At 35.7% G+C, this 14586-nt stretch overlaps 1 pseudogene; it reads left to right on the top strand.

The window, feature by feature from the left end:
- The first annotated feature begins 1564 nt into the window (after positions 1-1564).
- The window catches only part of LOC139900020 (3-deoxy-manno-octulosonate cytidylyltransferase, mitochondrial-like), a 28670-nt pseudogene continuing 15648 nt past the window's right edge, over positions 1565-14586 (top strand).

Raw genomic sequence — 14586 nt, 5'->3', positions numbered from 1 at the left:
GTGAAAAATACTTCATAACATTTACTGACGATTTTAGTAGATTTGGTTATGTTTATTTGTTGAAACATAAACACGAGGCATTTGAAACGTTCACAGTGTATCAAAATGAGGTTCAAAATCAGCTCGGAAAAACGATAAAGGTCCTTCGATCAGATCGAGGAGGTGAGTACTTGTGTCAAGACTTTGACGATCATCTAAAGAATTGTGGAATTATTTCGCAACGCACTCCACCCGGAACACCACAACATAATGGTGTTTCTGAGAGGAGGAACTGAACCCTACTTGAAATGGTTCGATCTATGATAAATCATACTACACTTCCTCCATCCTTCTGGACCTATGCCTTATTATCTGTTGCTCGCATATTAAATATGGTACCAACCAAAAAGGTAAATAAGACACCATACGAGTTATGGCATGGAAAGCTTCCAAATTTTTCTTACTTGAAAGTTTGGGGTTGCGAAGCTCATGTTCGACAAGAAACTTCTAACAAACTTGATCCCAGATCTATCAAGTGCATTTTTGTGAGATACCCAAAGGATTCTATGGGTTGTTATTTCTACAATCCTATTGAGAACAAAGTATTTGTTTCTCGACACGCTACTTTTCTATAAAAGGAGTTTCTTCTTAAAGAAGTAAGTGGGAGTAATGTAGAACTCGAAAAAATTCGAGAACCACAAAATAGCACACCTGAGGTTGGCACTAGCTATCAATAAATCGTTGAAGAACCTGAACAACTGGTTGCTCATGTACCTGAAGTAACACAAGACATTCGTAGATCTAGTAGACCTCGTCATATTCCCGTAAGATATGATGAAGTTTTCTTAGTGGATGAAAGTGAGCCCACTAACTACAAAGATGCTACATCGGATCCTGAATCTAAGAAATGGCATGAAGCCATGAATGCCGAGATGCAGTCCATGTATGACAACGAAGTATGAGACTTAGTTGATCTACCTCCTAACAACAAGCCTGTTAGGAGCAAATGGGTTTTCAAGAAGAAAACTGACATGGATTGAAATGTACACACATTTAAGGCACGACTAGTGGAGAAAGGATTCACTCAAACTCATGGTGTTGACTATGACGAAACGTTCTCTCTAGTAAGCATGCTAAAATCAATTAGAATACTCATTGCCATAGCCGCATATTATGACTATGAGATATGGTAAATGGATGTCAAAACTGCATTCCTTAATGGACACTTAAGTGAAGATGTCTATATGGAACAACCAGAAGGTTTTGTAAATCCTAAGTATCCTAATAAAGTGTGTAATCTTAAGATCCATTTACGGATTAAAGCAAGCATCTAGAAGTTGGAATCTTCATTTTGATGAGAAAATAAAAGAGTTTAATTTTATAAAAAGTGAAGATGAACCATATGTTTACAAAAGAGCTAGTGGGAGCGTAGTAGTATTTTTAATCTTATATGTGGATGATATACTTCTTATTGGAAATGACATCCCAACTTTACAACAAGTGAAGTCTTGGCTTGGGAAGTGCATATATTGACAAGATCCTAAAAAGATTCAAGATGCAAGATTCCAAACGTAGATTTTTACCAATGTCATATGGTACAATATTGAGCAAGTCTCAATGTCCAAGCACAAGTGATGAGCTTAGACGAAAGAATGAAACTCCATATGCTTCTGCAATTGGATCTATTATGTATGTCATGTTATGCACAAGACCAGACGTATCGTATGCTTTGAGCATGACGAGTAGATACCAACAAAATTCCAGTGAAAGCCACTGGATGGCTGTCAAGAACATCCTGAAGTACTTACAAAGGACTAAAGATATGTTCTTGATTTATGAAGGTGTGGAAGAAGATCTTACTGTAAAGTGCTATACAGATGCTAGCTTCCAAACCGATCGAGATGATTCACGATCACAATCAGGGTATATCTTTATCTTGAATAGAGGAGCTGTAACTTGGAAAAGTTCTAAGCAGAAAGTGGTTACATAATCTACTACAGAAGCTGAATACATTGCTGCATCGGAGGCATCACAAGAGGCTGCTTGGATGAAAAATTTATTGCTGATTTAGGGGTTATGCCAAGCATAGAAGACCCTATAGATATATTTTGTGATAATGAGGGTGCTATTACGCAAGCAAAAGAACCTAGGTCATATCACAACACCAAACATATTCTCAGAAGATTCCACTACATACGTGATATAGTGGGAAAAGGAGATGTTTGTATTCGCAAAGTTCACACAGATCAAAACCTTGCTGATCCTTTTACAAAGGCTTTATCACAATCCAAACACGAAGGTCATGCGGCATAGGGCTTCGTTATGCTGGTGAATGGATTGATTTGTAATTTATGTATTTGGATATTTTGGAACATGTAAGCAACATTTATCTTAAATGATATGATATATTTGGATATAGCCATAGTCATTAATATTTGTTGTGTTCTATATTAGTATGTTTAAATCCTTGGATAACCTCATTATTCTAAAACGTCCATAGCCGATCACAATTATGGGAATAATTGTGAATTAAGACTAATGTGAATAAGTAGGTTGACTTTCATGGAGATGAAAATAGGGCAAAGGAGTTGTAGCCAATTTCATATGTGTTTGTTAGAGAACAAACATTGGACCTGACCCGCTTTCAAGATCACTTCATGGATCGATGTCATAAGTGATTCTTGAAAAAGGTAATATCTTTGTATCCTTAGACCTGAGATACATATTAGGTCTTAAGTGTGAGGATTGTTATACTTTGACATAGTCAAACATTGTTCTTTAGTCACGCAATCATAAAAGCTATTGTTAAGTATGACACGAGACACATGAGAGACGTATGTAGTCAATACGGGATTTGTTCCTCTCATTTTCGATGAAAGAATGACATATATGGGCCCCTCAATGATTCGACGTGGTTAATATGTGTAGCCAAGCTCAAACTAAATTGGTGTAATCAATGGTGTTTGAATTATCATTTCAATCTTGATCGAGTAACAGAATGTATGAGCTAATTATGAGATTGATTACTATCCATGTCTCATGCTCAACGAGATGTCAGTAACAAAGGGATAACTGATACCTTACCTATATATTGATTTGAATTTTTAACTTGAGAATCAATGGATGCTCAGAATGACATATTCATGTGTTGTTAGGGGCAGTGGCATGTTGCTAGACGTTTTGTAACATCCCGCATTTTTCCGTTAAATTATTTTAACGACCGTCTTTTTTTTTTAGATAATATCTTCCGTTATCTAAATTCGTAGTTTCCGTTGACTAACGTTCATAATATTTCCGTTACTTAATTATAACATCACTCGTTTACTCGAGCGTTTTCAAAATATTCATTCGGTAAAATCCCGCACCCGCTTCTAAACTCGAGGGACTAAAATTGACACGGGGCAAACTAGTTGACTAGGTCAACTAGTCCACCCCAATCACCACCATTCAATCATCTCCATCTCTCTCTCTTTCTCTCTAGCAAGAACACACACACATTTACCCAATTCAATCATTCATCATCTAAATTCGATCTAGGAGGCCAACATCAAAACAAATTACATATTTGGAATCCTCTCTTCATCCTCTACAATTTGATACCAACTTCATCTCGTTTGGGTAACATTTCTAAAACTCTAGATTTCTCTAAATTCGTGTTTTTGATTTGAAATGGTGTTAGTTAGTGTCTATGGCTCGTGTCTAGCATGAATATATGATTTACTTGCTCGATTTGTTGTTTTGAGTAACTAGTATGAACAATTGAAATGGGTGTGCTTAATCTTTAATTTTGGATGAGTTAATGTTGTTAAATTGTTAAAGTTCATGTTTTAATTGTGTTACTAGTATCACTAGTTTCAATTTGGTGTGTAGGTTGATTTGGAAAAACATCACTAACATGATTATTGATTTTGTGATTCTTGGCTAGGGTTTGATAGCTCTTAAAATGGACTTTTGATGATTTGAATGCCATGAAACATTGTTAGTAAGTGTTTAGTTGTATTGTATGTTTCGTTACCTTCAAAACGGCATATCATATGTATAAATTGGATTCCCGAATCATGAAATGCATTTTGCGAACTTGAGACTTTGATTATGAACATTTACCGATCTCTTGACGAGGTTTTTGTTGTTGTAAATGATAAACTCGATTGATGATATGTGGTTAGTTGTATCCTTTGTCAAAATACCTTCCCGATGATATAGGATACATGTTTTGATTATTTGCGGGTCATAAATTGGGATTGTTTGAGTTTTGGTTCGTGCATTTCTTTGTTGCAGCAAAACAACGCCTGGATACAGATCTGGACGCCGTCCAGATTCTTGGACGCCGTCCAGCCCTTCAGATTTGGACGCCGTCCAGGCCTTCAATACTGGACGCCGTCCAGCCATTTTGGACGCCGTCCAGATGAACTATCAGGGGCTGTCCAAAATTGTCGTTTTTCGTTTAATTCTAACTATGCTACGCACCTCCGATTAACATGAAACTTGACCAACATGCTCATATATGATTTCTAAGCTCAGGAAAATAGTTCGGAACCCGACCCGACCCCGTTGACTTTTTCGTTGACTTTGACCAAGTTTGACTTTTAGTCAAACTTAACAAAACACTTATGCAATCGTTCTAATCTTATTTTATACTTGATTCTTGCATGAAACTTGACAACGTGATTCACATGCTACATGATCGAGTCGTAACGAGCCATAGGACTAATTGAACACATTTCACCCGACCTTGTGTCGTAACCGGTTAATTGATACAACTTATTTGTTTAGGTCAAGGCTAAGCAACTTTCATGCACACGTTTACTTTGTGAAGTACATTTATACTCGTGCACTCGAGGTGAGATCATAGTCCCACCTTTTCAACAACTTTTTATACTTTTAAATTGTGGGCTGAGAAACATATACTTTGTTACATTTTGTACTACTTACTTTTATACTTTGAACACAAGTACAAGGAAAACAAACATTCCACGGCGAGTTAGAACAAAAATCCTCAATTCGATTATCATTAGTTACACTTGCAGGGTGTAAGCGAGAACTTATATTGTGTGGCCATACGGGTTTGACAAACTCTCATTACGGACGGTTCGCTACCGTCTACAGATGAAATATATTTTCGAGAAACAGTGTATGTTCTAACACTATTGTGATGGGGTTCTATGGAAGGAAACGTTAAGTCTTGATAATTGGGTGCTCGCGAACAATACTTTTGGAATGCAAACTATTTTGATAATCAACTATGGGAATACTAAATCTTGTGGTTCAAAAACAACGTTTACAAATACACCTATGATTTCACCAACGTTTTTCGTTGACAGTTTTCTATATGTTTCTCAGGTTCATACTCGGCTACTTGATACATGCTTCCGCACACTTTGATTACTTGCTTGAGGTCAAGCATACATGCATACGCTAGTGATAGCACTTTTGGATTAAACCTTAAAGCATACATACTTACGCTATTTATAGCAACTGTGATTTTCAACTTATATTATGTCGCAAGTTATTTCATTTATACTTTACAATTTTTGTAATCTTAAACTTGTTGTCGAATTGTTTGTAAACTAAACTTTGCAAGTCTTGTACGTTTCAAATGAATGCGACATAATTTTGGTCAAACGAGTCTCATATAGGGACTATGACCACGCAACGGGACCTAAGTAGTCGGCGCCGTCAATGACGATTTAGCCGGGTCGCTACAGATGGTATCAGAGTGTTGGTTGTAGGGAACTAGGATGTGCATTAGTGTGTCTGACAGAGTCGTTGGGACGCATTAGTGAATCTAGACTACAACCGGATAGTTAGCCATTGCATTCTGACATACATTTGCTATAGATAGCACTTACTTGACTACTTGTGCATTATACTTGAATCATTCTTAGGCAAACTTTTTAATGGTACCCAACCTTCATCATACGAACTCGTATTCCGCCACTTTTTGGTAACACACGTGAATTCAAGGTTTATACGCGTACGGATGACCACGACTTCGTTAGTCACTCCAGTTCGGGAATTCTGACTCCTTGGTTGTTATCCACCCCGTCTCAGCTTACTATCCACAAGTGTTGTAAAGTTTCCACCACCACTCTAGATGAGTATCGTCATCACTATTTATCACTACGGTTGCGTACTACTCGTTATCATGACTCGTTACTCTTTTCATACCTAAATACATTATTGTCTGACTCGAACCGCATTGACGTGAACAATCATTTATACACTTCCCTCGGGGAACGCTTCCTTAGAGTTGCAGAAATTCTTTCGATTTAATACGAGTCACGTTTGAGACGTCGTTACATTTTGTTCATATTAGATCTTCACAGTTACACGAACTTGATGTTATGGAGTGATGTGGGAATGGAGGTATGAGTTAGCGTAATATAACGACACTCGATCAACGTGGTTATATTACGGTAAGACATACCAAAGTTCTAATGACACGTGATGGTGGTTAGACTCGATCAACCTAATCACCACCATGTGCCATGTACATGACTTCATCTATTCATGTTTGGACATCTGAAAACTCCGAAAGTACTGACAACAACCATACCGGGGACACACCTTCGAATATTGTCGAACCATATTTATGCTTCCGAATGAATGACAAATTCTTTCAACATCAAACATATGTTACACGTGTATACTATCTCATTTTCGCACAGTTTTATTGGCGAACTTCAATATGTTTGTTATGCTCACATCGAGGTAGAAACTTCTCTCGTATTACACTCGTACTTCCGTATAAGGAAATCTTTGATTCTAAATTTTCAATGGAGAGATAGACTCTTCACGTTATACTAGTACTCGCCTCGAGGGTGAATAGCCCCGACGAACGTTTTCAGAGACCGATGAGAACTTGCTCCGACAAACGTTTTCGGAAACCGATAAATCTTTCGCGGCGTGAAATTCTTGAGAAACAGAAACTTGTTCTAACTAAAGTTTTCAAGTCCTAACAAACTTATTCAAATTTATCTTAAGGAAATGTACCTCGTTTCGGATCGAGATCCTCGTTTCACTTCTAGATTTAAGAGTGCCTTACAAAAGTCTCGGGACCACATTTAGACATGAGTACCGCGTATCATCCACAAACCGATGAACAAAGCACATGTACAATTCAACCTTGAAAACCGTAATACGAATTTGCGTTATCAACTTCAAATTCACTTGAGAAAAGTATTTGCCTTTAGCCGAATTCTAGTACTACAATAATTTTCATTCGAGTATTAACGCCACACCTTTCGAGAACTCGTATAGCCACAATTGTCATTTTCTAAATTGTTGAACCGAAGTAGTTGACATGCAAACTACCGGACCCGGACTCATTCATGAGATAACCGTTATGATCGTTCAAATCCAAGAAAGGCTCAAGGCGGACCGTATTCGCCAAAAGAGCTATGCCGATGTTAGACGTGGACCTCTCGAATTCCAAGTGGGTAACCGCGTAACGTTAAAAGTCGCACCTTAGGAAGGTGCAATCCGTTTCGGGAAACGTAGGAAGCTAAATCCGCGATACACAAAACCTTTTAAAATCCTGGGGCGTTTCGGACTCGTTACTAGCCGTTTAGACTTTTCAACTCATTCGAGTCTCCGTACATCCCACATTCTACGTATCAAACTTAAAGACGTGCCTTGCGAAACCAGGACTTGTTACCCTCTTCGACGAACCTACTATCGATGACAAACTTTCCTTCCTAGGAGAACCGGTTGAAATTTTGAATCATGAAACCAAACTCTGAAACAACGTAAAACCCCGACTGTCAAAGTTCGTTGAAATGCCCGATGAAGTATTTTCACTTATCCGTAGAATGGGCAACGCACGATCTCGATGAAGGAACAACTACTACTACTTTCAACTAAATTTCGGGGACGAAATTTCTTTTAAGGTGTAGGTAATGTAACATCCCGCATTTTTCCGTTAAATTATTTTAACGACCGTCATTTTTTTTAGATAATATCTTCCGTTATCTAAATTCGTAGTTTCCGTTGACTAACGTTCATAATATTTCCGTTACTTAATTATAACATCACTCGTTTACTCGAGCGTTTTCAAAATATTCGTTCGGTAAAATCCCGCACCCGCTTCTAAACTCGAGGGACTAAAATTGACACGGGGAAAACTAGTTGACTAGGTCAACTAGTCCACCCCAATCACCACCATTCAATCATCTCCATCTCTCTCTCTTTCTCTCTAGCAAGAACACACACATTTACCCAATTCAATCATTCATCATCTAAATTCGATCTAGGAGGCCAACATCAAAACAAATTACGTATTTGGAATCCTCTCTTCATCCTCTACAATTTGATACCAACTTCATCTCGTTTGGGTAACATTTCTAAAACTCTAGATTTCTCTAAATTCGTGTTTTTGATTTGAAATGGTGTTAGTTAGTGTCTATGGCTCGGGTCTAGCATGAATATATGATTTACTTGCTCGATTTGTTGTTTTGAGTAACTAGTATGAACAATTGAAATGGGTGTGCTTAATCTTTGATTTTGGATGAGTTAATGTTGTTAAATTGTAAAGTTCATGTTTTAATTGTGTTACTAGTATCACTAGTTTCAATTTGGTGTGTAGGTTGATTTGGAAAAACATCACTAACATGATTATTGATTTTGTGATTCTTGACTAGGGTTTGATAGCTCTTAAAATGGACTTTTGATGATTTGAATGCCATGAAACATTGTTAGTAAGTGTTTAGTTGTATTGTATGTTTCGTTACCTTCAAAACGGCATATCATATGTATAAATTGGATTCCCGAATCATGAAATGCATTTTGCGAACTTGAGACTTTGATTATGAACATTTAACGATCTCTTGACGAGGTTTTTGTTGTTGTAAATGATAAACTCGATTGATGATATGTGGTTAGTTGTATCCTTTGTCAAAATACCTTCCCGATGATATAGGATACATGTTTTGATTATTTGCGGGTCATAAATTGGGATTGTTTGAGTTTTGGTTCGTGCATTTCTTTGTTGCAGCAAAACAGGGCCTGGATACAGATCTGGACGCCGTCCAGATTCTTGGACACCGTCCAGCCCTTCAGATTTGGACGCCTTCCAGCTTTTTGGGCGCCGTCCAGGCCTTCAATATTGGACGCCGTCCAGCCATTTTGGACGCCGTCCAGATGAACTATCAGGGGCTGTCCAAAATTGTCGTTTTTCGTTTAATTCTAACTATGCTACGCACCTCCGATTAACATGAAACTTGACCAACATGCTCATATATGATTTCTAAGCTCAGGAAAATAGTTCGGAACCCGACCCGACCCCGTTGACTTTTTCGTTGACTTTGACCAAGTTTGACTTTTAGTCAAACTTAACAAAACACTTATGCAATCGTTCTAATCTTATTTTATACTTGATTCTTGCATGAAACTTGACAACGTGATTCACATGCTACATGATCGAGTCGTAACGAGCCATAGGACTAATTGAACACATTTCACCCGACCTTGTGTCGTAACCGGTTAATTGATACAACTTATTTGTTTAGGTCAAGGCTAAGCAACTTTCATGCACACGTTTACTTTGTGAAGTACATTTATACTCGTGCACTCGAGGTGAGATCATAGTCCCACCTTTTCAACAACTTTTTATACTTTTAAATTGTGGGCTGAGAAACATATACTTTGTTACATTTTGTACTACTTACTTTTATACTTTGAACACAAGTACAAGGAAAACAAACATTCCACAGCGAGTTAGAACAAAAATCCCCATTTCGATTATCATTAGTTACACTTGCAGGGTGTAAGCGAGAACTTATATTGTGTGGCCATACGGGTTTGACAAACCCTCATTACGGACGGTTCGCTACCGTCTACGGATGAAATATATTTTCGAGAAACAGTGTATGTTCTAACACTATTGTGATGGGGTTCTATGGAAGGAAACGTTAAGTCTTGATAATTGGGTGCTCGCGAACAATACTTTTGGAATGCAAACGATTTTGATAATCAACTATGGGAATACTAAATCTTGTGGTTCAAAAACAACGTTTACAAATACACCTATGATTTCACCAACGTTTTTTGTTGACAGTTTTCTATATGTTTCTCAGGTTCATACTCGGCTACTTGATACATGCTTCCGCACACTTTGATTACTTGCTTGAGGTCAAGCATACATGCATACGCTAGTGATAGCACTTTTGGATTAAACCTTAAAGCATACATACTTACGCTATTTATAACAACTGTGATTTTCAACTTATATTATGTCGCAAGTTATTTCATTTATACTTTACAATTTTTGTAATCTTAAACTTGTTGTCGAATTGTTTGTAAACTAAACTTTGCAAGTCTTGTACGTTTCAAATGAATGCGACATAATTTTGGTCAAACGAGTCTCATATAGGGACTATGACCACGCAACGGGACCTAAGTAGTCGGCGCCGTCAATGTCGATTTAGCCGGGTCGCTACACGTTTACCACTGTCTGTGTTGACATATGTTGAATCTTGTGCAAGTGGGAGATTGTTGATTATTAATGCCCAAGACTAAACTTATGTTTACACTACTAACACATGTGAACCTATAGGGTCACACACATATAGAGCAACTAGATACCAATCATGTATTTAAATGTGATTTAAATATAATCAACCATAATATGTATGATGACATTATTATTTAGATGAAATAAATATGTAAAATGAAGTAACAATATATATACACATATTACATATGCACATCTAGTAATGTTTCAAGTAATATTGAAATGTGTTATATTTGTTTGACAAATATATAAAAATAAGGGCAAGTGTATGTAAGAGATTAAAGTAGGTCATGTCTTATACAAGTCTACACACTAACTTTGTGCGTAGAGATGGTAGTCACATGACCATACTCTTAAGCCATCACCATATGTCTTGTATGCATTATTGGCTATGTATGTGTGTGTAAGTATTTCTTATAAAAGGAGACTTACATACATTTTTGAGTGGTGAACTTACACACATACTTGAAAGAAAACATTCATGTATTCTTTCATCTACTCTCATACAATCAACTTTCAAGTAAACTAATCTTGTTACTAGTTTATGTAAGATAGTTAAAAAGGAGCAAAAAGGAAGAAAGTTGTTCTTCATATTATTTGTTCATTAAAGGTTGATAAGGACTAGCATCCATTTGGTATTGAAACTTTGCTCAAGTGTGGATTTTCAATAGAGGGAGGCTACTTTGGTTCCTACATTCTTAGCATCCATTTTCTACTCAAGTTCTTGTCTTCAAAGGTTGTAGTCTTGAACCCACTCTTTAACATTTTAGTTTTCTTAACATCATGCATTTGGATCCTTGGTTGGGAGTTTTAAAAGGTTTAAAAATTATTGTACATGCTTCCGTTGCTAAATCATTTTAAGTTATTTCTTACGAACCCTTCACTTTGATCTAGGGTTCTGAGAGTTATTGCCTCGGAAGCGCCGCTTCCTCAATGAAAGCACCGCTTTGACTTGTCGGTCTAGAATATTATAAATACAAACATTAGATTTCTCGAACCATATGCAAGTTTAGAGCAACCCTATCCGCTAGGGTCGCGATTTTGGGGGGTTTTAGGGAGTTTTCAAGGCGTTCTTAACACCTTTTAATCATCACGGAACGAGCTATAATCACAAATTCAAGAGATCACCATCCAAGTTCTAGGTTAAATATTTGTCTAAGATGAATTGTATCTTTGGTTTTTTGTTTTGATTTCTAATTTACAAAATGATTATTGGCTAGTTTAGTTATGTTTACTTGAACCAAGTACTTGTTTGTGTTAGGATTAAATTTATTGATTTATCTTATTGTATGATTTAGTGTTTGAATGAAAGAGTCACATGTATCTTAATAGTATATATTCAATTCAATTCAATTGATTGTTATGTTTGTTTTCTTGAATTGACAACTTAATAGTATTCATTTCAACTATGGGAGAATCGATGATTCTTCATTTGTTTTTACTTAAACTTCAGATACTTTTTGCTCAGCATTTGTAAAAATAAATAGTAATTTCTTAAATTTTTATTATCTTTTTAGAGAACTTGGAAAAGAGCAAAACTTGCTTCCACATTTGAGTCAATTGGGTATGTGTCCTTTCTTAAGGCTCTATTAACGTAAGCCAAAATAGGTCACATTGGTTGAAAGTTGCCATTTTGGCCATATGCAGTCTTATGGCATGTCAATTGTTATGTTTGGATGAGAGATTTTAGTTTCAGTTTTTATGAAAAAGCTAGTATTTAATAAATAAAAAAAAATTTGTTTAAAAGAGCTTAAACTTTTTAGATAGAGGGAAAAAGTTTAAAGCTACTAGAACTAGCGTTTGAGGAAAAACTCCTAGCTTTTCCTCATTTAATCCTTTTTTTAACGGTTCCAGCCAGTGGCGATTCCAGGATTAAAATGCAATGGGGTCCCGAATTTTTTTTCGCTACTAATTATATTTAAATGTCATTTTAGTTTTAATTTACTTTCAAAAAACTTCAAACTCAAAAAATATATGGTGTCCGAGTAGTTAAATTTAATAGTGTTTAAAACAATTCGAAAGAAAAACTATAAATTTAAAAAATATATGGATCCTGCGGTTAAATTTAGTGGTGTCACATACAATTTAAAAAGTATTTTCTACTAAAAATTTTCAAACTAGTAGTATCCCGTAACCCCACGTATATACACTTAGAGTCGCCACTGGTTCCAGCTACATCTAAAAAGCTAATAGCTACCAGATATAGCTAAAAGCTACCGGCTAGTTTTGCCAAACATACCCTACACCTAAATGTATCAAACTTCAATCAATTTGCTATTGTATGTAGCGAATAATTTGAATCGTGAATAATAAACCACTTTGTTAAACTATCAAAACTTGCCGTTGTATATATCTAGTGACCTTTATAGGTGGTAAGATGCATACAGTATATTAGCATGTGATTTTTCCCTCTTACATTTGCAAATGCTCTCAGTTAGAGATACTTTTCATACTTTGTCCGAACTGATTTTAGTCAACATACTTGTTTTTGGTTGCATTAGTTGTGTGCTATGATAACGAGAGGATTGCGAATATTGCTGTCGTGAATTTGGCGCAGATGTGATAATGACATCTGAATTATGTCGTAACGGTAAGGTTCTTGTTTTGCATATGTGATCAATTATTCTTTTTTACAAAGTCAAAACTCCGAATTTGTGTATGACCAACTTGCAGGAACTGAACGCTGCTACGAAGCACTCCAAAACCTTAAAAATAAATTTGATATTGTTGTAAATATTCAAGGAGCCGCTTATTGAGCCTGAGATCATTGACGGGGTTGTTAAAGCTTTGAAAGTAAGTTGCAAAACCTAAAACAACCATGTGTTCTTGATAAAAGCCGTTGTTAAACATCATAGCATCACACCCTCGTTTTTATATATCATGATTCATTTTGTTTGTTATAATTAGAATAGACTTTTGAATCCAACATGGATACTTTTTTAAGGATGTTCTCTGCATCTAAAACTGATAGCACAAACTTCGTAGACTTTGAAAGATTTCTAGATATAAGTTCCATCTTCATTATAGGATTTGTTTTTTTTTGTTTTTATTCTTTTGCATTAATTCATATTTCCGTGCATTTTCAGGCGGCTCCTGATGCTGTATTCAGCATTGCTGTCACATCCTTAAAACCAGAAGATGCCTCTGACCCGAATCGAGTGAAATGTGTGGTGGATAATTGTGGCTATGCAATATATTTTTCAAGGGGACTTATCCCATTCAACAAGTAATCATCATGACTACCAACCTACTGTTATTGTTGCGTACATCTAAAGGTGGTAAAATGGGTGGATTGGAAAAGGTGGTAAAGTGGGTGGGTGGGATTATGGGTTTAGGTCCAAACAGGTCATTATCGGCACGGGTTGACCCAAAGCACCTCTTTGTCGTGTTTTTAGTGTGTCAAATATGATTACAAAGTTATATATCAATTAATGATAGTATAGTTCTACCCATTTTACATGTTTTCCTTAAGCTAAATTTCATGCTACTTGCTTGACCCGTTAAAGCTATGGTTAAAACTACAAATTGGTCATATACTTTCACTTTTGTTCTGATGTAGGCTATATACCTGAAAAACTACTAGCAGAGGTGTCTTTGAGCATAGGCAAGATAGGCAACCGGCTAGGGCTCACAAATTTTGAAGGACCCAACATTTTGAATATGTCAATATTTTTCTCAATATATTTAATTAATTCAAATAAAAATTTGTCAATTAAAGTTAAAATATATTTTTTTTAATAGTTAAATACAATGTAAGTAAATAAACAGATAAATAGGAGTATTAGTTTTTTATGCGTAGTAAAAAATTTTAACGTATATGAGAGCCGATTTTTTTCCGTCTAGGGTCTTATATATATATATATATATATATATATATATATATATATATATATATATATATATATATATATATATATATATATATATATATGTGTGTGTGTGTGTGTGTGTGTATGTATATATAAATAATAATTCAAAATATAATTTGAAATATTATATGACATTGTTACTAAAAATTAATAAAATAAAAAAATAGGATATTATAATAATTATTATTTAAAATATATAAATAAAGTATACTAAAAATAAATATTAAA

Source organism: Rutidosis leptorrhynchoides, chromosome 1, assembly GCF_046630445.1.
Source record: "Rutidosis leptorrhynchoides isolate AG116_Rl617_1_P2 chromosome 1, CSIRO_AGI_Rlap_v1, whole genome shotgun sequence".
In the NCBI taxonomy this organism is placed as follows: domain Eukaryota; kingdom Viridiplantae; phylum Streptophyta; class Magnoliopsida; order Asterales; family Asteraceae; genus Rutidosis; species Rutidosis leptorrhynchoides.
This window is presented reverse-complemented; position numbering and strand designations above follow the sequence as displayed.